The 26,764-nt window shown below is 35.6% G+C and overlaps 1 protein-coding gene across 10 annotated transcripts in view; it reads right to left on the bottom strand.

The window, feature by feature from the left end:
* The window catches only part of TBC1D5 (TBC1 domain family member 5), a 544,621-nt gene that overhangs the window by 355,110 nt on the left and 162,747 nt on the right, over window positions 1-26,764 (bottom strand). The window contains exon 1 of one of the 10 annotated variants that reach the window (XM_040480111.1): window positions 4,181-4,454. The exons of the other annotated variants lie outside the window; for them this stretch is intronic. The gene's annotated coding sequence lies outside the window, so the exon portion shown is untranslated. Of the gene's footprint in view, window positions 1-4,180; window positions 4,455-26,764 lie in introns of those variants that run through there. 10 annotated transcript variants of the gene reach the window in all.

The following is a 26,764-nucleotide window of genomic DNA, read 5'->3' as shown; positions in this document are numbered from 1 at the left end:
TGAAACGGTTGATGAAAGAATGCAATTAACAAAATGGAATAAATACACAAATAGTAACATGGGTATACACAGGGACAACAAAGAGGCTACACAAACCCTACCTCAACTGTCAGAGAATTTTACTAGCAAATATATATATATACTCCTTCTTATAGTGTATATACTGTAGCAGAGTTCAGTAGTATACTTCCCCTGAAATTTCAAAGAATATCATATAAATGGTTAAAAGGTAAGTACATTAAATTAGACTTACCTAATTCTTACCATACTGATTTTTTTTTCCATCCATGTTTTCAGATTTAATATACTCTTTTTAAGCCTTACCATACTGATTTAAATGAAACCCCTGCACAATTTCTAAAATTTTGATAATGTTTGCCCAAAATTTTTTGCAAACATTTAAAGGGAGCAAAAAATTTAAAGGGAGATTACAAACTTCATGCCACGCTTTGCCATTTGCAAAACAATGACACAGCCATTCAGAATTACAATGTGCTATTTACATATTGACTTAGAGAACTGAAGCTTTGAAAACTGTTTAGGGCCTAGAAGTTTTATCTTAATTTCTAAAAAGACTAAACAGGATCAAGCAGTTTAAGTGACATTATCATATAGTAATTTTTCCTACAAAAACTTTTGAAACCGGGTAATAATTTCCCCCACAAGTCCAAATATATTCACTTTCACTTAAGTACATTTTCACAAAGTCTTCCTTAGCAAAAAAATGTTTTTGTAACTTTAAAAACCATAAATACATAATATTTTAAATTTCTAGGATTTTAAATCCTAGAAAACTCAAGCAAAAGATTAAGATGGCCAGTTTTTTTTTTTAATATAGTAAGACGACTTTGTCCAAATACTATGAAGCTCTAAGTTTTCACTAAATATTTAAGAAAGGTCACTAATTATTTAAATGCAATGAACGAACACAAGAGGTCAAAGCAGTAAACTTACATAATTTAATTACACAAACGCACTGGTATCACCTTTTTTCTTACTCATATTTGAGAAACTAATACTTTGCCTTCTAATATGATATGGATTATTTCATATGGCATGCACATCCTCTTGAAACATCAAGATTATTCTTTACAAAATTTGGAGTGTTAGCACCAAAAAAAAATGTATGAAAATTAAACTATATTTTTTGGTTACTACTAGAATTTAACAGTGGATTATAGTGACTGAAATTGATGTATTTCTTTAAACCATCTCATTTCAAAATTATCTTATTAGGTTCCCTATGGAAGTCAGTGCAAAACAGCAATTGTGAGCCCACAGGTAGGGCACATACATATATCTATAGTTAAATAAGCAACCAAATATAAAAATGGATCATGAAACAATTTTAATGAGAATAATATTTTTTTTTAATTTTTTTTTTTAATTTTTTTTTTTTTTTGAGACAGAGAGAGACAGAGCATGAACGGGGGAGGGGCAGAGAGAGAGGGAGACACAGAATCGGAAGCAGGCTCCAGGCTCTGAGCCATCAGCCCAGAGCCCGACACGGGGCTCGAACTCACGGACCGCGAGATCGTGACCTGAGCCGAAGTCGGACGCTTAACCGACTGAGCCACCCAGGCGCCCCTAATGAGAATAATATTAACACAAAACTAAATTTTGATATCCTACCTTAACATTTAATGCAATCTTATTTTGATGAAAAACCTAGTAATTTTAATCTAGAAGTGAAATTGCCAGATCAAAATTGTTGCCCATCTTTAATTCTAACAAAATATTGCCAAACTTCTACCCAAAGTGGTGCTATACCAGTTTACATGTTCGTATGGACAGTTCCTGTTTCTCTACATCCCTGCCAGCTCTGAATATCATGAGCCTTTCTCCATTCTGAATGGTATGAAGTGGTATCTCACTGTGGTTTAAATTAGCATCTCCCTATTTCTTGACTGAAACTCTCTTCATCTGTCATATAGTCAGAGTTCTCCAGAGAAATAGAGGATTTCAGAAAGCAAAGGAGGAGACAGACAGAGTTTTATTATAAGGAAATGTTGCTCATAATTACAGAACTGGCAAGTTCAACCTGCAATGCAGGCAAGAAGGCAGGCTGGAGATCCAGGAATAGCCAGTGTTCTATTTCAAAGGCTGCTGGACAGGAGAAGTTGATGATATAGTTTGAAGGCCATCAGGCAAAAAGAGATGATGCAGATGCAGTCCAAGTCAGACCTGCTGTAGAATTCCTTTTGCCAGGGGGAAAGGTCAGCCTTTTGTTCTATTCAGGCCTTCAACCAATAAGATGAGGCCCACCCACATTATGAGGGCCAATCTGCTTTCTGTTCATTTAAATATTAATTTCATCCAAAACACCCTCACAAAAACATCTACAATAATGCCTGACCAAAATCTGGGAAGCCCCTGTGGCCCACTCAAGTTGATGCATAAAATTAAACATTCACATCTGTTTACTGGCCATTTGGGTCTCCTTTTCTAAGTGCTGCCTGTTCACATTCTTTGCCCAATTTTCAGCTGTGCTGTCTTTTGTGCTTAATAATTTATAGGATTAAAAAAAATAAATCATGGATACACAGCAATTTTAGTCCAGTATTAAAAAATCAGAAGTACGTTATTAAATTATATTAAGTATAATATTTAATTTAGTATATTCAATTATCATTCATATATACCTTAAATGGTCCTCATTTGGTGAATTATATTGTAGGATGCACTCTGAAAAGAATGATTTAAAGAAAACCAGATTTTCCTTTTGTAAATATGGTACAATGAACAACAGATTATGTTCCTGAACAAAAAAGAACTTTAAAAATGATTATAGTAATTTGTTCGATGTTTTTCTCTATGCTGAGAGGCATGCACTACTGATGATTACTAATATTTTACTGAATGCTTAGTAAATGCCAGACATTGTGCTTTATGTTATTATCCCATTCAATACCTTTAGGAATCTTAATCATAAAGGCATTATTATCATCTCTATTTTATGTATATGGATATTGGGGCTGGCAGATTAAAGATCTCAGCCCAACGGCACACACCAAGTGGCTGGGACGTCAATTTCAGACTTCTTCAGAAATTCATTTTAAGACATCCTTACTGGCTTTCCACTATGTTTAATGGCACTAGGAAAGGAACACCAGGGAATAAAGAATGAGGACAGGCAACATCCTTGCTGTCTTGGCATTTAGAATCTGACAGGAGGCAGAATGTAGAAAATGTGCATACCATGTAATACAGGACAGAATCTCATAGCAAAGGAGATGTATTAGAAAAGCTCTAACTCTAAGAAGTCAAGAGATAATTATGATTCCATGATGCTGCTGACATAAATACACCTACAGGTTCTCAATACCTTTCATGATCTACCCATATCTAACTTTCTAATCTTCTCCTTCATATATTTTCATTCTCTAAAGACATCCAGTGCTCTCCCACCTCTCTCTCTTTTTATTTGGGCAACTAGCCCTGGTCAAGAAAACTTATTCCATCCCATTCCTCTCTCTGAAATATTTCTTAAAAACAAACAAACACACTTTTCTATTCTCATGACCTGGCAAATAGTAAATATTACTGAATAAATATCCATCAGACCAGATTCCACTGATCACTTCCCAAAGTCCATCTCAAATGCTCCCTTCTCTCTGAAATTTCCTAATTCTTTTCCATTCTGCCGTAAACAGTTAAATGAATAAATCTGGAAACTTGATCATGTAAAAGCCAGTATCATATTTCTACTTCCAGTGAGGAAAATGTAAGCAAAACAGGTTCTCATCCAAAAGAATAAAAAAGGAAGAACAGCCCAAAGAAGGAACCCCCTCCCAAATCATTCTTCTTTCCATGACCATGTTTTACTATTCCCACAGAAGGGAACTTCTACAATCTACTTTTGTTGACATAAAACTAGAGTCGCATTTTCTAGGCACAAATTAAGGAAAGGACCTTATTAACTATCTGACTTTAGGTAAGTTGGTTAAACTCTTTGTGCCTCAGTTTCCTCAATGTAAAATGAGAAATATCCATTTCATAGGTTCTGTGAGGATTAAGCAAACTTGAAGAACTCAGAACATTACCAGACACACACATAGTAAGCACTCAATAAATATTAGCTATTATTGTTATTACTATCACCACCACACTGCCACTGCTCTGATGGCTCTATTTACACAATTAGGTTATTAGAACAAGATGAAAGACAGAATATACTCACAATATATTCAAAAATATGGATCCTTTGAGTATCCCATAGGATTTTTTTTCCCGCTTATACATTACAATTAGATTTCACATAATAGTTTCTCATTTTGTTTGAGAAAGGAAAGAAGAAAGAAAGGAGAAATTGGGAGACAGGGGGCTGCTCAAGTGTAACACACATTCAACTTAGTAAATACTTGTTAAATCCTCCCATGTGCTGGCAGCTAGTCCAGAAGGTAATCATTTAGAAGTGAACAAGACAGTCTCTGTCCTCAGAGAATTTACATTCTAGAGGAAGACAAATAATAAACTAAGCATAAAAAATAATTTACATGTCAAGTAGTGACATATGCTATGAAGGAAATGTAAAGAGGATAAGGGGACAGAAGATGATGATGGGGCATGACTGAGAGTGTATTTGGGAGCTGGGAGCTTATGTGAGAAAGTGTAGTCATAGAAGGCCTTTCTGAGGTGGTGGCATTTGAATAAAGTGAGGGAACAAGCCACCCGATCACTTGGGGGCAGAGCTTGCTGGGAAGAGCAAAGGCAGATAAAATGGGAAATGGCTAGGCGTTTTGGAGGAACAAAGAAGGTTGGGGTGTAAATGAAGACAGATGGTGGGGGGGGGGCATGGAGGGAGAAACAGGAGAGAGGCCAGGTCACCGATGTCCTTTTAGGCCATGAAAGGACTCTCTGGTTTATACTCTGACTGGGATGCAAAGGTACTGGGGGCTTTTGCATGGGCGTACGAGATGTTATGACAGAAACTACTCCACAGGTCTCAAATGAGGAGAAGCAGTGAGCTCCCAGGCCATCCTCTCAGGACCTTCTTCAGAAAAGAGCCTTGCCTCAGAAAAGTTAGGAATAAAGCTAAAGATCAGTCTTAGGAGTAACACCAAGACTGTGGCACATTAGAAGGAGGAAGGTAAGGTCTAGTAAAGGACAAAAAACCAAGTCACATTAAAGGGCTTCTAGCCAGACGACAATCCTTAAGATGCTTGCGGTATTTTTGGAGAAGTGAAACACCTACAATCAATCCATCGATAAATAAAATTAGGAAGCCATATAAGAAATAGAATACAATACTAAATGTAATTTGATCTTATTTTGTATGGATTCAAGACCTTTAGTTGTTTCTGAGTAAATGACAACTACAGACTACTGAAGGTCAGGACTCCTAGCCCAGTGTCTGTATATCAAGTCCTAATAAGAGAAAAATGGAAGGGAGGATGAACACATGAATGCGCTGGGGAAAGAAAACCTTGGCACCAACTCATACAACCTCTGCTTTATGAGGCACAAAGGCAAAACAAAATCTAAGTCTCTCCTTTCACTGATTAACATACTACCCTTCCTAAAAACTATTTCAGTTAGAAACTGCTAGTGGTAAGACCACACCAGATGAATTTAGTAACTGGATCAGTATAGAATAGATTCTGTGAACTGTCTGATACATCACAGGCCTTTAGCACTTACTAGCCCTCCGGCTATGGATGTGAATTACAAAGGACCAAGTTTAGTCAGCTCTCACAATCCTTCTGGATTTCTGTTTTATGTACTACGGTCTGCTCACATTATTGTACTTTTGTTTCTGGAACAATTTATAAAGCAGACAAATCTGAAAATCTAGGAACTCAGTGTCTATCTATAGATATATAAATATAACACACACTCCTCCATTTTACCTCATAGTGAAATAAAATGATACTTTAAAAATGAGGTGGTATTACCTTGCCCCTAAGTAACCAAGATCAAGATTGTAGTTCCTGAAAATTGTGGTGAGGTTTTCTACAGCAAGGGCAAAGAGAAGCAGACGGGAGAGCTAGTGTACATACTTTCCTCCATAGAGAAACAGATCAAGGGGTGCCTGGGTGACTCAGTCAGTTCTAAGCATCCGACCCTTGATTTCGGCTCAGGTCATGATTTTGTGATTCGTGACTTCAAGCCCCCCATCAGGCTCTGCACTGACAGTGAGGAGCCTGCTTGAGATTCATTCATTCATTCTCTCTCTCTCTCTCTCTCTCTCTCTCTCCCCCCTTTTCTCTCTGTCCCTCCCCCACTCACATATGCACATGCTCTCGCTCTCTCTCAAAATAAATAAACTTAAAAAAAAATAGATAAAATGAGGACCCCCTATTTCTAGAACTATTACAGAGGTACAGAATTAAATAGCTTACATTTAGATTTTCCATCTTTCAAGATACAAAAGCATTATTTCTAACACATTAGGGGAAGAAATTTAATCACAGATTCAAAACTCTTAAACTACTCCTAAAATGTCCATATTCTCATTCTTAGTGGAAAACCAGTCTGAAACATAAAAAAGATGCCTCTTGGGATGTCAGGCCTGTCTCCTATCTAAATCTTATGAAATGTATATGGATAGAGGTCAATGAATAAGGCAAATTTAAACTAGAACAGAAAATCTGATTCAGATTCAAATTAACATCTTCCTTTTCCCTATTCCTTCTGGCAGTACTTACAAAATCTGTAACAACAAACTATCACTTCATTATCTTCCCACAAGATACTGGTTTCTCTAACACTTCACAATGCCTCTGAGATAGCATATCTGACATAACACCTCCACTTCTCTCCAGAATTTAACAAGATAAAGAAAAGGCAGTAAGAAAGGAGACAATGTTGGTGTTACAAATGCAAGAATCCAACCTGCAATGAACATTGAAATTAAATATACCTCAAACCACTGTAACTATTTCCCATAAAGGCATCCGACATGGTCAGAGTTCAAGTTTCCCTTTAAAGTACTTAATAGGCTGTAGGTTCATTCATTATTGTAACTGAAGGCATTTAGGAACTAACGGTGGGAGGACTAGTCACACTGAAACTAAAATATAACCAAGGTATTGTGATTCAAAGGACCCAGGATGGTGGTTTTCATGATTTTTCTTTAATCAAATAAAGCTGAGTAATCAGATGTAGTCTTTGAAGAAGGCTGTTTCTTTTTCTTTTCTTTCTTTTTTTTTTTAACCTAGATAAGTTTCCTCAAAGAGGAAGTAAAATGGTGAGGTTTTTTTTTTAATTTTTTTTTTAACGTTTATTTATTTTTGAGACAGAGAGAGACAGAGCATGAACAGGGGAGGAGCAGAGAGAGAGGGAGACACAGAATCTAAAACAGGCTCCAGGCTCTGAGCTGTCAGCACAGAGCCCGACGTGGGGCTTGAAATCACGGACCGTGAGATCACGACCTGAGCCGAAGTCGGACGCTTAACCAACCAAGCCACCCAGGCGCCCCAAAATGGTGAGTTTTTAATTCACCTAACTGCTCAATATCAAACTTGTTTGGTTACGTAACAATCTCAAGTTTAAATTTTCTTTTGTGATAGAATTAAAATGAAGATGTGATTGATCAGTTTTACCTGTTTTGTAATAATACCCAGAACGCATGCATAATGACCTACCTGCAAAAACATGCAGGATTCTCAGCGTTGTAGCACAAATTAAATCTAGAGGTAAGCAAGTTCCCACACTTCTTTCCAACCAAGTCCCTTCTCTAAGCCCAACAGGTTTATCCCAGTGCCTCTCAGTGTCTGTGTGCTTCAGCATAAGTGTTCAGAGGGCAGGAATCAGGCCCAGCAATGCGCTCATGGCCCCTAGCGTAGCTCCATTCGCAGGTGACGCTTATCAAACCCTAGCTGAGAGGCATCTGACAATACAATTACTGAAAAATTCAATGCTCACCCAGCATGTGAAATCTTGTGCCTTGTACCTTATGATTTCAGCAGTGCCATGTGTGCTGTGATAGTTAAGGACCTGTCAATGTTTCCATTATAAACTCTGGTTTTCAGAGGTTTGTATCTTGGCCTATAAAAATAGATTCCGGTCTGTAACTTGGCATAGAAAGTACTGGTATCAGCCCAAGAGAACAATTTTTGTTCCAAAGATTAAAATAAAAATCTGTTTAGTAGTTTTAAGTTAAGAGAGTGTTAAAAGGGCCCCCCCCCCCCCGGGTGGGTGGAGTATAGAATGTTTTTAAAAACACACACAAAAAAACCAATGCTCTATGTCTCACTACTGCTTCATTTTAAATTTTGAAATGATTAACACAATATAAACCAATGATACTGCGTAAATGAAAAACCTAAAAAGAGTTTTAATTAAAAACATTATGGCGGTTACCAAAAAAAAAAAAATCATAAATTTTTAAACAACTACATATGTAGTATCTCAAATAATCCCCACATTTAAAGATTGTCCAAGTACTCACTGACAGTAAACCAAAACTATTTCAAAGATCTGTTTTTCCAGATATGTAAAAATTACTTTTTAATGAATCACTAAATGTAGACTTACTTCAGATTAGTGGAGACAATCTTCAATCCTATCTTCAATTTATGCATCAAGAAGTGTCTAAAATATATGACCTAATGGAAGAAACTCTGAAGCGTTCTTTATACACTGTTTGTTAAAGACACTAGCTTAAGTTTTATGTTTTCTTTTCAGCTTAACGGAGATTTTTTCCCCTCAAAAATATAAGACTAGTACATAACGCTGCTGTACACCTTTAAATAAACACATTTTGAAACAGTAATTTTTATCTCTTAAGGGGGCACAAATCCTCCTTGGAGCATGATTTATAAATAGCTATCAAAAATATGAGTACATTGGGGCTCCTGGGTGGCTTAGTCAGCTAGGCGTCCGACTTCAGCTCAGGTCATGATCTCACGGTTCTTGAGTTTGAGCTCCGCATCGGGCTCTGTGCTGACGGCTCAGAGCCTGGAGCCTGCTTCAGATTCTCCCTCTTTTTCTCTGCCCCTCCCCTGCTCGCACGCTCTTTCAAAAACTTGGGGCGCCTGGGTGGCGCAGTCGGTTAAGCGTCCGACTTCAGCCAGGTCACGATCTCACGGTCTGTGAGTTCGAGCCCTGTGTCAGGCTCTGGGCTGATGGTTCGGAGCCTGGAGCCTGTTTCCGATTCTGTGTCTCCCTCTCTCTCTGCCCCTCCCCCGTTCATGCTCTGTCTATCTCTGTCCCAAAAATAAATAAAAAAAAGGTTGAAAAAAAAATTAAAAAAAAAAAAACTGAATAAACGTTAAAATTTTTTTTAAAAATCAGGATATACACACGCTTTGACCTTGTAATTACATTCTTAGGAAAATATACTATGACTATACTTACACATGTAAAATAATATAGATATAACTTTTATATATGCTGTGAGTTTTTAATGTGAATCTTCTAAAAAACACTCTGTACTCTACTCACAAGAATATTTCTCACAGAATTTTTTGAATAGCAAAATGGTGAAACAAACCTAAATGTCCATCAATTGGGGACTTTAAATAAGTTACTGTACATGCATACAGTGGTAGCACTATATAGCTATTTTAAAAAAAAGAGAAAGACAAACTAAAAATGATTCATTGATAGAGAAAGTCTTCCAAGTAACAATGGTAAGTGAATACAGCAAGGTCCTATGTTACCATCTGTACAGGAAGAAAAAAAAAGGAGAATATATACACATATGCGTGTGTGTGTGTGTGCGCATGCGCGCGCGCGCATATATAGAGAGAGGGGGAGGGAGGGGAAAAAGATCAGGAGAGAGAGTTTTATTTGCTTTTACATGCATAAAACATTTCTGGAAAGACACACAATAAGCCAACAATAGAAATTAATGGTTTCCCATAAAAATAATGTAGTAACTTTGGGTAGCATTCCTAATCAAAGACTCAGTATCAGATAATATAACCAAAATAATATTAGAAAGAAAAAATACATATAACTCTAAGCTTCTGTAATTACTGAAAACAATACAGTTAGGTATTGTACAGTATACATATATTCACAATATATGAGTGGTTCTCAAATGCTGGCGTATACAGAATCATCTGAAGATCTTACTAAAACACAGATTTTTAGACTCCACCGTTAGAATTTCTGACCCATAGGTCTGGAATAGAGCCTAAAAGAATTTGCTTTACCTAACAGTACCCAGGTAAGGCTGAGCTACTGATCGAGGGACCACAGTTGGAGAACATGTGTTCTAGACAAATGGACTACCTGTTCAGAATTTTACATAAAAACTCACCTACTACAACATTATAAATGTAATTTCATTATTATCAATAATATTTAGATAAGGCTTGTTTTCCTACAATTTAAGAAGTCTGGGTGGTGGGGGTGGATAATGCTTTATTCTAAACAGGGTAAAATAAAATGGGAGAGGAGACTAGGAAATTAGTTCTATTGTACTTTTCCAACAGCCTCCTATCTCCTATTTCTGCCACTAGATGGAAACCAGTACAATGGTTAGCTGTCAAATTGCAGATATAAATTGAAAAACAATAAAACTAAGGTGAAAATTATGTTACACGGTAGTAATTACAAAGGGACATATATCTGTGGGTCCCTATACTGCCATTAACTGCAAAATGACCATATTTACTTTTTGATTAACTGTATATGTCATTAGCCATTGGCCTATCAACAATATCAACTCCAAAGAGAGTTATTAGTGGTTGAATTATGATCCTCCCCTCAAAATTCCTTTGTTTAAGTACTAACCCCCAGTACCACAGAGTGTGACCTTATTTGGAGACAGAGCCTTAAGAAGAAAACCGAGTTAAATTTGGCATCATTAAGGTGGGCCCTAATGCAATATGACAGGTCTTCTTAAGTGTAAGGGGTAATATAAGTGGTAATTTAGACACCTACAGAGGGAAGAGGATGAGAAGACACAGGGAGAAGACAGCCTCTACAAGCCAAGGAGACAGGCCTGGAGCAGATCCTTCCTCCAAAACCCTCAGAAAGAACCAATCCTGCCGACACCTTCATCTCAGACTGCTAGTCTCCAAAACCGTAAGACAATGAATTTTTGTTGTTTCTGCCACTAAGTTTGTGGTACTTTGCTTCACAGTCCTAGCAAACCAAAACAAGGGCTTTCCCTTTTATTTACTTTTTTTTCACTCTAGCAGACTGAATGACTACTATCAGCAATGTAATGTGTCAAGTGCTGAGACCACAAAAATGAATGATCAGCCTTTAAGGAGCTTACAGTCTAACGGTTTACTACTTAAGGCATAAATACTCATTTAGTCATTAATAAGACTTCAGCCATTGTATCAGTGTTTTGATGCTTGATTCAACGGTTCCTCAATAAAAAGTAAGAGACACCAACACTGTGACTTGTACCTCGTTTCCACTATCACCATTCCAATTACAGCACCCATTACTTGCCACCTAATCCTCAGCACAGACTTTTCTAACTGGCCTCTTCCCCCCTCTCCAACACCTTCCTGACAGCACCCTTCATGTAAGTCTCCTCATTAAAATGTTTCAAAAAATATCTTAAAAGAACATTCGCTTTTTCCCAGTTGAAGCTATAGTCAGTCAGTACTTCCCAATAGATGTACATACCTTCAAACAAATTACCTAAAACCACAGATTTAGTTTGCACTTAGAAAACTGAAATGTCTTCAGAAGCGGCAGTTATTTATAATGAACGGGAGTAGCAATATCAGAAAGCATCATTGAATACACCTACGAATAGCTCTCCCCCTCAAATAATCTCTAAGTCCAGCACAGACCTAATGATCTCAGTTTATGAAGTAGTGAGTGTACAAATTAATAGTTGTTCTCGATCTGTGGGTGCCTCATAAAACACCTGAATGTATCACAAAAACCCTATCCCTAGATTCCAAAACTTGTATGTAAACTTCTCATGGGGAGCTTACGCCTTATACAACTTCATTCCATACTGTGCATTGGGCTTACACATATGGCCTCAATTACAAATTAAAATTTAACTTTGAATTCCCTGCCATTTTATTATCAAATGTCTCACCTACTGAATTAACATGTTTATATAGTTATTCCATTTGTTTTATTTTGGTAACAGTATTCATTTCCCAGGGAAAAATAATTGTTAGCACTAAATTTTCTCTAGAATTTCTCCTCCCTTTTCTTTTCCTCAACAGAATTCAGTTACACAGTTTCAGAAGCCAACTAGGCTACTGATATTCCTTTATTATGTTACAAGTGAATAAATTTCACACCTTCAAAAATTATTAAAGTGCAGAAGAATATTCCTTGGCCTCTTCATACGTAATATTCTAGTGTCGCTAGTTCTTTCAGGTCCCAGAGAGAACATCTCTTATTAGCCCTACAATTAAATGATTCAGCAACCAGCCACACTATCTTTGCCTTTTAACAGTTCCAATCAGTAGCAGATCTAGGTGTAATCAACAGCAGCAGGGGGCTTTAGGAAGCAAAACAAAACAAAAACAGTAGGAATCTTTACTAGAATACAGTAATTGATACAAGGGAACATTATAGGCTATTTTAATCCAAGTTAATCTAAGATATTAGAGTCTGATTTTATAATCAGAAGTGAAATGAGCAGGACAACTCTGAATGTCTGGAAACAGAACAAATGTCAAACAGTTAATAAGGTTAAAATGAAAGAGGACGGCTTTCAAATGAACCTTCTCAGTCTCAGAAGGGTCATTACTTCTGTTTTGGTTATTTAGCACCCCTTTAGCTGATAAATTAAAGCCCTCCTTACCTCCTACTGCTACCATGCCTAACCAGTTTCATATCACATACTTACAAAATGAAGGCATCGTAGAGAGCAACTAGTTGGCAATGCTCTTATTCCTTTAAAGAAACATTTAATATTTTAGCAGCAACGTCAGGACAGTCTTAAAATGTAATTTCACATTTCTTTTATTTTTCTATTTTTGATTCCCTAGCCTAGAGTGTATGGGTGGTAGTTAAGTGCTATGACTGGTGCTACTTAATAGCATGCAGGTAGTATAGTGATTTATTTACATGCAAAATCAAAAGCCAATGGTGGTGTCATGTGATGACTACAAATTTTAACTCTACAAAAACCCACAAATGGAAATGTTACCATAGTAACAACCTGATCACACTGCACGTGAGACTAGCTGATTTCATGATACGATTCTCTAGCTGTTCACTGCAATATGTGTAATGAGACATGTATGAAACCTCAATTCTTCCATCTCCTCACTTTGCTCGGGAGAACAAGATGTGAGGAATGTGGCTGACAAGTTTACAATCTTGTCAAGTTCTTCTTTTACTTTTTTTCAATTTTTCAAAACAAAAAATTTTTAAAATAAGTTGGCTAAGATTTAAAGCACGTAACTATAAAACTCGATATAGGACATATTCCAATATAGAGTGTTAGAATTTCACACAGCAGGAAACAAGTGTACCTGGTGGCAATATTTCTCTTTCTGAAAATACTCCCAAAGTTATTCAGCAACTAGCCTACAAAGCTTTTACCTCAAAAAGTAGTCTTTTGTATTATAAAAGAAAAACAATACCCAAAAAAGTGCACCTTCTCTCCAGCAGGTCCACTGAAACAAACGTTAATATAAATATATATATATTAGCCATCATTATTAGTAAATCAACATTTGCCTAGAAAAGGTGCTTTTCATACGAATGTTTCTAGACTTTTTGTAGCTATTGTTGAGGGAGGAAAATGCATTAAGCATAAACACGGTAGGGAAAAGAGTAGAGAATGTTAATACTAATCTGTCTCTCTCCATGTAACAAAAAAGTCACTCAATGATTAAAGCTCTGAATATAATTTACACTGAAAAATAATAGTCATTCATTTACCAGGGTTGATATAATAAAGGATATATATGCTTTAGAAAAGTATAAAATATACATTTGAAAAAAAAAACCACTTTCTCAGCTCACTGAAGTATAAATTCTTAGGTAAATCTGAAAGGACTTTCCAAATACTTTCAATTACTCTACTCAATATTATTTTATGCAGTAATAATTTTAAGAACTTTAGTTACCAATTCTAAACCATTTTCAAGAATGTGGTTTTTTTTAATACTTCTATCAAGTGGATATTTCCACATGTCTGACTGTACTAGTTCACAAAAACAAAAGCAGATATCGGTATTTTTCTATTCAGTGACATACACTACTAGTAGTCAAAAATATTTTAATATAAAGAGATATGAAAACGAGGCCTTGATAATTTTAATGGTTTTTCACCTGTGATAAATGAATAAAAATATAGACAAATACAGGAAAGTAAGCTTATAATTTATTACAACTTACAAACGAAAACCACACTATAACTATTTAACAACTATGCAACAGGTAGTACTTTACTCTCCCATAAAGACAGCATCTTAATAATGACTAGTTTTCTAGCATCCTCTTGCAAAATGGACTGTTACATAAAATATAACATTAATGTACTTAATTTTACTTCTCAACCTCTACTAGTTTTTCCCGAGAGTTCAGTGAAATAATCTAATGTGAAGGAGGATGACGTCAGAAATATTATGTAAACTAATATTTTGTCTATGTAGGTAATGATGCGTTACTATCGAAATCAAATCTCTTAAACTGCTGAGTCTCTCCCCTTCTTTGTCTTTGGAATTATTACTGGAGTATTTATTTGGAAAGATTTTACTACTATCAATATATTTTAAATGGCTCATATTCAGGGTTAAAATGGGACCATTTAAGAATACTAATACTAAAAATTCCCCATTATCTCTGATCTGTACTTGCAGTAAGAAAAAAAAAAGTTACTCTATGACTGTGATTCCATTGCCTATAATTTTAATTTATTAAATCACTTTGAAATAACACTAAACTGCTAAGAATGGCCATGTTCTCTGAAGTGAAGCACATCTACAGGAGTAAAATATAATTCAACAAATATTTAAAACAAAAAATGCAAGTGCACATACACAAAGTATAAAAAAATACAATACAGTGTCTTCTTCCACAGTGTTATTACACCCCTACAGTCAAGGACAGAAGCACTTCAATCTGTAATGTTTATATCATAACCACAATTAAGACTGTCATAAAACAGAAACTGTCATGAAATAACTTCAAAATTTTGATTCTAATGTAAGTAATACATTTACTACTTGAAATAAAAAATAAGAGTATCCAGACTTCTGGAAATAGAATGAGAGATGTTAAGTAATGCTAAGAAGGCAATCCACCTGCTGTGATTCCCTAAATATTTTGCCAAAAAAATAAAGTACTTACATATCCATGGACATCACCAAATACCATATACATATAAATTCATAAGTAAAAATATCAGTAAATTGTCATCACCCTGACTTTTACAATGTGCCTATAAGACAGGACTATAAATTCGCATCAGTTTTCATATGAAACAGTCTAAAACCAGCCCATTTATCCTTTAAAATTTATTTGAAAAAGAAATTAAAATTATTATAGAGAACTTTCAGTATATAGCTTTATTTCAAAAACAAATGAGAAGCTGTAAGGAAACAGTAAAGTACTGATGTGTGAGTGAGTGCACAAGCTTGCACTCACGCACGCACACACACACGCGCGCGCGAACACACACACTGGAAAAGATTTCCTCCCATGGCTACACCATTGCTTTGCAGACAACAAGCTAATTTGGGTTCCTATCATGCATCTGATCGGTCATACAGCAATACAAAACAGAAATAAGTAAAGACGACCATCTGCTTGTTAGCTGAAACTATAAAAGTATATCTTTTTAATAAACAATAAAATTAGTTTGACAGGGCAGAGACCACCTGAATAGAAAATCAAATATTTCATGTTATTTAAGGTGTATGTCTGCTGGCTATTAAAATACTCCTCTTTAATTTATTACAGCAACACACACAATACTCATGTCATCCTCATTTTCTAAATCAATAATCAGCACAGCATGCTTCATTAACAGTGACCAATCACGGATGAGCTGGGGATCTCATTTTACAACATGAGCATTCCTAAGACATAAACCATCTGCTACTTGTAGTAACAGAAAAATCAAATTAATCCATTCTTATCATGCATTCAGATTTTAAAGCAATTAAAGATGCTCTTAGTGTAATCGCAGCCACAGAAGTAGTTCTGTAATGAGGGAAGCAAACTCTTCACTGAACTTTCTGTCATTCTCAATACATTTGAAAACTTTACAAGCTTTCTGCACTCCAGTGAGCCATTGTTCTCTGAACACAGATGTTGAAAACAACAAGCAATTTTTATTAAACATTTAATCTTTGCACATTTGAAGGAGTTTAAATACTGAACAGTGATCAAAACATAAAACATATAAACACCAAAAATAACTGCATATTAAAATGAGGCACAATGTCTAGTTTAAACTTATAATAGTAAATTCAGAAATGAGGTATTTCTGATTCCTTACACTCCTCCTCTTATTCCTTTATTTTCTAACACATATGGTATGTGTTGATACTATCTTCAACATCTGCAACACCTGAGCAATGGCATGGGAAGCTTTATTTCTGAATGGTATAGATTTGTGGTTTTATGTAATTCTTTTTCCCTTTAGGCTATCTCTAATGTGAAAACCATTACTCAATAACTAAAATTTGAGTACATAGAACACAAATCCTTCGAAACGATTAATACAGAGACCTGCAATCATAAGAGGGAAAAGAATAGAACAACCACAGATATCTCAAAGAAGCAAGCTTTTTAAAGCAAAATAAGCACCTTATCTGGGCAAAGCTTATTACTCTGGTTGAAGAACCTCCGCCGCCCTACCCCCCCCCAAAAAAAAGTTTCAAAGGCTGAAATTAAGTTTCAAAGTCATAATTCAAATCAAGAGATTTTAAAAATATTTCAAAGAACAACGAAAATAATTATTAAATTTCCAAATGAAATCAAATTGCAAATACCATTTTCCTTCCTAAATCAAATAGCATACTGAAGGAAAAATAGGATTTGGGAGCTAGAAAAGGTAAGACTGAGGGGAAGAGCATTCTGGAGGCAGCAGTAAGCATGAAAAAAAAAATAAAAGAAGACATCTGTTCAAGGAGCAATTACTAAAAATGTAGCACTTGCCAGGCACTGTTCTAGGCCCTGGGACCGGAGCATTCAACAAAAGACCTAATCAAACAGAGCTTAAATGCTAGTGATGGAAGACAGGCAATAAGCAAATATAAAAACACCAGAACATCTATGAGCAGAATAAACCAAGTTGATGGAATGGAGAGACCCTGGGGCTATTTTAAAAGTATTTTTTTTTTTAAACATTTGTTTATTTTTCAGGGAGACAGACAGACAGAATGCGACTGGGGGAAGAGAGGGAGACACAGAATCTGAAGCAGACTCCAGGCTCTGAGTTGTCAGCACAGAGCCCGACGTGGGGCTCAAACTCAAGAATCATGAGATCATGATCTGAGTCAAATCAGGAGTCAGACACTTAACCGACTGAGCCACCCAGGTGTCTGTGAAGAATTCTTTAAATAGCAGAGACACATGACACTGTTCCCTCTCTTTTCTTCTTTTTCTTTCTCTTTTGTCCCAAATATGCTTGTCCAATGTTATATTTGTGCTCAGTCTATTAATCCAGTAAAGAATGAACATCTACCATATATTCAATTATTCTGTTTGTCCCAGAGTTTGTAAGGTTAAAAGTTTATTTTTTTGTCCCCTACGCAGGTCTTTGGGCTAGAACGTTATTAATAGTAAACAAAAACTGAAAAATGCAAAATTCCATGTTAAATGTTAGGATATATGGTTTCTCTAGCCTAAGGAACTTTGGAATTGTCCTAAAGCTAATTTCTGCCTTTCAGCATCTATAGTGCCTGTTTCTTCAGCCTGGAATAACATTTTCCTAGACTCCCATTCATGATGGGCTTCCTTTTGTCACTCATCTCTCTCAGTTTAAACGTCACACCTTCAGGGGTATCTGGGTGGGTTCAGTCGGTAAAGACTTCAGCTCAGGTCATGATCTCAGTTCATCAGTTCGAGCCCCACATCAGGCTCTGTGCTGATGGCTCAGAGCCTGGATCCTGCTTCTGATTCTGTGTCCCCGTCTCTCTCTGTCCCTCTCACACTTGTGCTGTCTCTCAAAAATAAACAAACATCAAAAAAAAAAATATTAAATGTCACACCTTCAGATACCTGAATGCCCAGTTTAAAATAGCCCCAGGGTCAGGGGCACCACATACTTGTGTATTTTGGGAATAGTTTCCAATATGGATATTCTGTATCAAGAGAAAATGCATTTGTAGTATTGTTAAATACTGCCAGTTTCTCCTTCTTTATTGTTATACTTTTTCCTACTCGCTAGCAATATATGGAAGAAGTGCTGGTCTTTCCCAGTATTACTACTAGAATGTGTTGCCAGACTTTGGATTTTTGCCAATCTGATAAGTGAAAAATAGAATGTTGTACTTTTACAAGAAAACATATTTAGATAAAGAAATGGCAGTTCATATGGCTTTGGTTAAGGACCCTTTGTATTGACTGATAACCTTTTAACAGTGATTATGAAGAATTCTTTAAGGCTGTTGCTCAAAGTTTGCATCAAGCTTTTATTTTTTTTTAATGTTCATTTCTTTATTCTGAGAGGGAGAGAGTGCAAGCGAGGTAGGGGCAGAGAGAGGAGAATCTCAAGCAGGCTCTGCACTGTTGTACATACATACATATATATACACATGTCCACAATCTCTGAAAACCAACAGCAATTTCCTAACTTTGACATAAAGTCATTTGACAACAAAATCTGACTTGAATTAATATGAAGTTAATTATAGTCTTTATTTACACAACAATGTTATAATCATACAATTTCCATTAGAAACAGGAGCTTGTTTACCGGGGACGGGTGCTTCCTCACCAGAAATCTTCTATAATTTTGGAACATGCATCACATTAATAATTCTAAAATCCAAAAAACTGAATTCCCAAACAGATCTACTCCCTCTATGGATTTCGGATAAGGGACTGAGAATCCATACAAGCTTATTCATTATAATACAGTTTATAAAAGCAAAATGCTAGAAACAACCCAAGTGTTCAACAATAGGGGACTGGTTGAAGAAACTACAGAAAACCACTCTTTCTAGCCCTTAAATCCTGTATCTTTTCACTAGACACTCAGCCTACTATGTGGGTGTAATATCTTCTTTCTGGGTGGTGTATGCTACTTTTTATAGTCAACTTTCACCTCATCTGTCTCTTAAAGTGAGATCTATGAAAGCATCAGATAGGACCCATAACTCTGTAAAAGCATAAGTATATCTGGTAAGAAAATATTGCATAAATGTTAACCTAAGATTAAAATAGCAGGCCAAGGTCACTATAAAGAGATTATTAGTCAATATAAAACGTCCTTAACCAAACCTCACTGTTTATCATTTCACTACTCCATTCTTTTAAAAGGAACTCATCCAGAAACATCTTTTGAAAAGAATTTTTGAAAAGAATCATGGTGTGTTAGTTCATGAAGGAGTAATTTGGGAAGCTTTAGTCAGAATTTGACAGGCAGCCACAGCTAATGTCACCAATAGGGAAGCTCTCATATGCTGGAGATAGTACATGTCCTTATAGGGCAGGAGAAAGTAAAAGAAAATAGGACAATAAGCAAGAACATTAAGAGGCTTAGGCTGAACATATTCCTTTGGAGAGAACGATAGGGATCCAACTGTTCTTGTGTGCTCAGTCTTCCTTTTTGTTACACAATACTCAGGAACACATTCTAGAAAATCAACAAAGGTTGCTGACAAATGAATATATAATGTTCTCTATCCTCTCCCATCACAGAGCACTTTTCTGTACTTGGGTGCTGAGTAAAAGCTTCATGAAAATGGGATCTGAGTTAGAGCCTTCCTAAAGGGAGTATAGGATTTGGAAGTTAGAAAACACATCAATTTTCCCCATAAGATCTTTCCATTCTAGTGTCACTGACCCTTTCTTTACAAATGATACAACCATTCAATTGATCTCTTCATTCAAATATTTAACAGTTACGTTTTTCTTACTAACACTAGTTAATAATGAATGTATTAAATTGAACCATATGAAAATGCTAATATTTAATAGTTTTTACCTACCAAAAAAAAAGGGCAATTGACAAGTTTTAAACTTCATTTCCGTTACTTATAGTTTCATCTTCTCTTCACATTTAGTCATCACCCAACTCAGGAATACTAATTTATACACTACTACCAGAATAACCTCTGATTCCAGGGTTTGATCAGGACATACCTTGTTGCATATCTTTCTCTTCCATCTCTGAAAGTTTATTAGAATGCAACTGTTTGTATATGGTGTTTTTAAAGGATAATCTTAAATCAACTCTTAGGTATCAAAAGGATAATGCACTTTCAAGCCTGACAATTTAGTCAATTTTACTATTCAGAAAAACATTTCATAACTGATTGTCATAGACTAGAAAACCCCTTAAAAGCACGAAGTAACCATTATTAACTGCCCTTAGAACAATAGTTTACATACAAAGTGAATTACAGGCAGTGACCCTTTCTATTATTTTGGTGAGTACCAAAAGTAGGAATAAAAAACAAGAGGAATAGAAGGAAGGATAAACAAAAAAAAGGAACATTTAAGACACTGGTAAACACATACACAGGAAAAGCCAAAAGTGCAGAAGTCAAAGAGAACTTAAATTTTTACACTGTTCACAAAATGCATGTGTCAAACAACCTACAGTACCCTCCTCCTTCAACACAAAATAAAAGTTAAAATAAAAACTGCTTAACGTGAATGAAAAGCATGTTATGCACTGATAAATGTTTGTCATTAGTAAAAGAGCAAGTATTTGATTCTAACTACTTGTAACAGAACTAGATAAATAAGTGTAAATCAAGAATTAATATAACAAACATTAAAAAATTTCCCAGTAACAATATTTACAAGATAGCTATGAAATCTGGGTATCTAGGAAAAGAACAGACTGATGGATCCTCTCCTCAGAGTTCCTTGGACACACAATGGCATCAATGAATTAACATTCCCATTTGGATGTAATTATTTGATGGGATTCGAAGTTTATATATATATATATCAATATAGCACTCTCCTAAATAAAAAGATAAAGTTTAACAATGTGCTCTGCTGCTAACGAGCATTCAAATGGAAATATATTTTGCATGCTTTTCTTGGCAACTTCCATGGAGTCACCTCTGGCTCTTTTTTTTTTTTTTTTTTTTTTTAATCTGAACACAAGTAACAGCCATAGGAAGATGAAAGAAATTAAAAGATAACATTTTGCAATTTGCCAGGACATATATATCAGAAATATATGTATGACAGACAGTAAATAAATGCAGAGAAAAACACAACCACATACAAAACCATAACAGTGTCATCTTGAATGTCTAAGAATGGGTCAGTGCTGGCTTCCTGATTACACAGAACAACTATGTTATAAAAACACTAGAAATTCCCATGATACAAATTTTTTTCTCTACAAAAATTTTACTCTTTTTCTCAAGAGAAAAAGAGTACCCATTTATATTGTTATAATAGCAATTAAAAAACAAAATTCAACTGAGTATATTTTAAAGATTTTGTTGGCTTTGTTCAAAGAACATGAATCAGGCAGCATCCAATCTAACAGACGGAAGGAAGCTCCCAGGAGCTATAGGAAATGAATGACTTTTATAGGCGGAAGGGAGCAGGAACAAGAAGTTACACTAGGCAAAAAAGCAAAGTGGTTATGGCAAGGTCACTTCTCTTCATGGGATGGGAGGGATCGATCAGGGAGATTACCTAATTGGTGCTACTGATTAAGCCATTCCTGATTGGTTTAAGATTCCATTTCTAGGGGAGCCAATACTGTAATTAAGCTAAGTCTCAGTCTGGTGATGTAGGGCTTAGCATAAGAGAGTCTATTTAGGACCTGTTGTCTTGTTTTTAACAGAACCAAAAATCTTCTCTCTACCTATAAACATATTATCAGATCAGCCTTTTTTTCAAGAATTCTTGTTTTGCTAAAATTCTATTTTATAATACCTGAACAAATCAATAAACTATAACTTTGTAAGTAAACAAACTCTAATATCAAATCTTTATTAAAACCAAAATCTTGTTTCCCAAAACCTCAGATTTGCTCTCAAAATGATTTTTAATAATCAATTTGTTTATGTAAATTGCAGTTTGAGCTCATGAAAAAAGAGACACTATGGAAAACACAAACCTAACAGTCTGTACAATATAAAATTATCACCTTAAATTATAAATTAATAACACTAATGGCAAAGACTGTTTGAACAGTATTTAGTAAAATCCACTGATTTAATAGCATACAAATATCAAATGGACTTCTCTTTTAAAAGTTTTCAATAATCATACAAAAAGACCAAAAAAATTTTGCATGGGGAATGGATATCAATGACGTCAAAAATGAATGGTCAGGAGCAGGGTTGAATTCATGCAGTTATACGTAGGATTTTTAAAAATAATAATCCCTGGGACGCCTGGGTGGCTCAGTCAGTTGAAGGTCCAACTTCGGCTCAGGTCATGATATCAGGGTTATGGACTCAAGCCCCAAGTCGGGCTTTGCGCTGATAGCTTAGAGCCTGCTTTCGGATTCTCTCTCCCTTTCTCTCTGCCCCTCCCCCATTTGTGCATGCTCTCTCTCAAAAACAAACATTAAAAATAATTTTAATAAAAAGTAAGTAAAAGCCCTTTAAGAAATTATTGGTTATGAATGCCAGATTGAATGGGAATGAGAAAATTTGGGGAAGAGAGGGTACTTCTCAGCTAGGAGTTAGATGGCAAACTCATTCTGTAAAGGGCCAGACAGTCATTATTTTAGGCTTCGTGGGCCAGTCTTTGTCTTAACTACTGTACTCAACTGTGCTGTCAATTAACAAGTGTGGCTATGTTATAATAAAACTTTATGGCCACTGAAATTTAAATTCTACATTGTTAAAAAAAAAAAAGAAAGAAAGAAACAACAGATCCAAAATGGAGTCACTTGTGCTTAGCCTCACATCAACAAACCAAGACTTACTACCAAACCTATTTGCAATTTCAGCCTCTCCCAGGAATATGACCTTTAACCAGTCAATCTGGAATTACATGGTCAGCACTAGGGACTTAGTCTGACAGACCCCTATCTTCCCGCCAGGGTTGCCTGAAACAAGCTACTCTTTGCTAAAGTAACTATCTTGCCCCACTTCTTTCTGCCTATAAAAATCTTCCATTTTGTACAAATCCTCAGAGCTCCTTTCTGTTGGCTAGATGGGATGATGTCCAATTCATGGATCACTGATCTCAGATTTACTCTATTGAATTTTTTAAACAATATAAACGTTCATGTGTCAAGAAATACCACTTTTCTTCTGACTATTTTAAAATATTAAAAACTGTAAAACTCAGGGCACCTGGGTGACTTAGTTAAGCATCCAACTTCGGTTCAGGTTGTGACCTCATGATTTGTGAATTCAAGCCCTGTGTCACGCTCTGTGCTGACAGCTCGGAGCCTGGAACCTACTTCAGATTCTGTGTCTCCCTCTCTCTCTGCTCCTCCCCCACTCATTCTCTGCCTCTCTCTGTCTCTCAAAAATAAAGAAATGTTTAAAAAAAATACACTGAAAAACTCAGGGGTGCCTGGCTGGCTCAGTTGGTATAGCATATGACTCTTGATCTCAGGATTGTGAGTTCAAGCCCCCATTGGGCATAGAGCTTACTTAAAAAAATAAAATGTAGAAGTCATGGTTGGTTTGTGAGTTGTACAAAAATGAATGGCAGGTCAGACTTGGCCTATGAACCAGACTTAAGTCAACCCCTGTTCTAAGTCATGCTTACCACACTATCATCCTTTAATCACAAAACAGAGATTAGAAACTTTTGTCTCCCTCATTTTCTACATCTACCTCCTAAATATTTTAGGATCTATCTTCCATTTTCTATCACCAATGTCTTAATTCAGAATTATCATTTCTCACTTAGATAAATCCCCCCCCCCCCCCACCAAACTAAAAAACAGTGTGATCTCCATGCCTCTAGTATGGGTCATACCTCTAAACAATCCTAAAAGACTACTACTAGAAGTAATCTTTTAAAATGCAAGCCTACTCTTATAAGTTTGCTTGATCATGTAGAGCTACATAAATAAAAACACACATCATTTAAAGAATACATTAATAGGGGCGCGTGGGTGGCTCAGTCGGTTGAGCGTCCAACTTCGGCTCAAGTCATGATCTCACAGTTTGTGGGTTCAAGCCCCGCATTAGGCTCTGTGCTGACCTCTTGCTTGGAGCCTGGAGCCTGGAGCCTGCTTTGGATTCTGTGTCTCCTTCTCTCTCTGCCCCTCCCCCGCTCTGTCTCACTCTGTTTCTCAAAAATAAATAAATGTAAAAAATAAACAAAAAAATTTTTTAAAGAATACATTAATAAATTTGACTTAATACAAAGCATTTAAATCACAAACACAAGAAAATATAGAAGTTCTTTACAAATCCCAATGGAACATCTGCAAATTTACATATAGAAGATAATCTTAATACTGTAAAAATACAAAACCCACATTTGTTGACCACAATGCAAATGTAGAATTTTTTCAATGCCAAAGAAAATCCTTATTAAATAATCAGAAATTGAAACAAATTTCACTTCTAGACAGCTTATATAACAAAATCACCATATAGTAATTGAAATAATGAGTTAATAGGTCTAGACTTTGAGCATTAATGGCTGCCAATATTTAAAATGATAAAATACTATATGCCTCCTGATGAAAGAACAGCACCTATAATCTTGCCTAAGAAGTTAAATCTAAATCTAATTAAGCTCTCATGCCACCTGGCAATTTAAAGAAAATACAGAAGGAAATGTTTACCTGCACCATGAATACGGGATCAGCAAAATACAGACTGCAGTGACCTCTGCAAGGTTTCAATAGGTCACTTGTAAAGAACAGAAAGAGTTGGAGAAAACTATAGAATAAGAAAGACCTAAAAATGCAAAAATCGTTTTTAAAAATTGGCAACTAAACTGTGTTTAGAGATACACACTTGGGTAATAAAACCATAAAGAAAATTAAGTAAGTCATTATTCTGAAAGTCAGAAGAGTGGTTAATTTTTTGGAGACAGAAATGGTGCCATAATAAAGCACACGGAAGGGCTTCTAAAGGGGCTGGCAAAGCTCTATTTCTTGAACTGGATGATAATTACAAGCACGTCTGTCTTACAATATTTCAACAAGATACACACTTGTTTTACAGTTTTCTATTTTACACTGAAAAGGTTAAAAACAAATTAATGAAAGCAAACAACAACAACATCTTAGTATCAGTTGTTAAAAGAAAGGGGATGTAGGGGCGCCTGGGTAGCTCCCTTGGTTAAGAGTCTGACTTCGGCTCAGGTCATGATCTCAAGGTTTGTGAGTCTGAGCCCCGTGTCAGGCTCTGTGCTGCCAGCTTGGGGCCTGGAGCCTGCTTCGGATTCTGTGTCTCTCTCTCTCTCTCTCTCTCTCTCTCTCTGCCCCTCCCCCACTTGTTGCCCTGTCTCTCTCTCTCTCTCTCTCTTAAAAATAAACAGATGTAAAAAAATTTTTTTACTAAAGAAAAAAGAAAGGGGATGTAATCCCAGACCTAAATAATTTTTTTTAAAAACAGAGGAAGAAAAAGGAACATTATCTACAACTTTATGCCAACAAATTTGAAGATCTAAATGAAATAAAGGGAAATTAATGACATGGATAGTCTTCTAACAAAAGACAGATTTCCACAATCAATTCAATAAGCTGCAAAGAACCTGAATACACCAATAAATTTAGAAGCTATCAGAAATGTAATCAAAGATTTTCCTCCATCACCACAATACTGCTCACTCCCAACCAAAGGCACCTTGATTATAGTGTGGGTAAATTTTAACAAACTTCCAGAAATTAATAATTTCTATTATGTTTAAACTGTTCCATAAAAAAAGGAAGGTATGCATCCCAACTCGTTTTGTGTTAGCATGACTCTAACACCAAAATCTGACAAAGAGAGTACAAGAATGCTTATCTCACAAAATACCATGACCAAGAAGGTATCTTTCCAGAAATGAAAGGGCAATTTAATATTAGCAAACCTATTAACTGATTGCATAAGTAAGCTAAAAGAGAAAAGACCTTAACATCATTTCATTGAGTATAACAAACTTGATAAAATTTAACACTCATTCCTAATGAAAAATACATAAAAAATAAAATTGTCATTCTTTAATACAGCATTTATTAGCATGGAAAAACCACTGATAGAAGATACAACAGTAAAACACAAATGTATTTTTCTTAACAGTTAGAAACAGGCAAGGATATTGGCTATTAATACTTTTATGCAATGTTGTTAGGGACACTTTAGCCAACCAAACAGGTCCAATTAAAAAAAAACAAGTATAAACTATGTATACCCACTACTACTGATAAAGACCTGATCAAACCATCACCTCTATCTTAAGTACTTAGCCCAGATAAATGGGTGTCTTGTTTTATATGTGCTTTAAAACAAATTAGCACCCATCCATCAAATCCTGAGATCTCAAATCTTGAAAACACTGCTTACAGATTATTTTAATTCTGAATCTATCATATTGCAGAGTAATACTCTAGTGTTGAATGAAAAAGAAGAAAATAATAAACAGGTCAACAAATCTAATTTGGTTCAAATTAGTATCAAGTAATAAAAATGATGTATCAACTACCACATTTTCTAAAGTATTTTTCATACACTGCTATTTTAAGTAAAGAAAAAACTAATAATTCCAACAAAGTAATCAGACTGCCATTTTCATTGCAAAAGTTAAATAAGTATATGGTTGGCTGTTGAAATAAACGTCCCCCAAAGAGATGAAGTGGTGAGTG

This window comes from Herpailurus yagouaroundi, unplaced genomic scaffold (genome assembly GCF_014898765.1).
Source record: "Herpailurus yagouaroundi ecotype Mexico unplaced genomic scaffold, PumYag 159, whole genome shotgun sequence".
Taxonomy (NCBI): domain Eukaryota; kingdom Metazoa; phylum Chordata; class Mammalia; order Carnivora; family Felidae; genus Herpailurus; species Herpailurus yagouaroundi.
The sequence above is the reverse complement of the archived record's forward strand: the minus strand, read 5'-3'. Positions and strand labels throughout refer to the sequence as shown.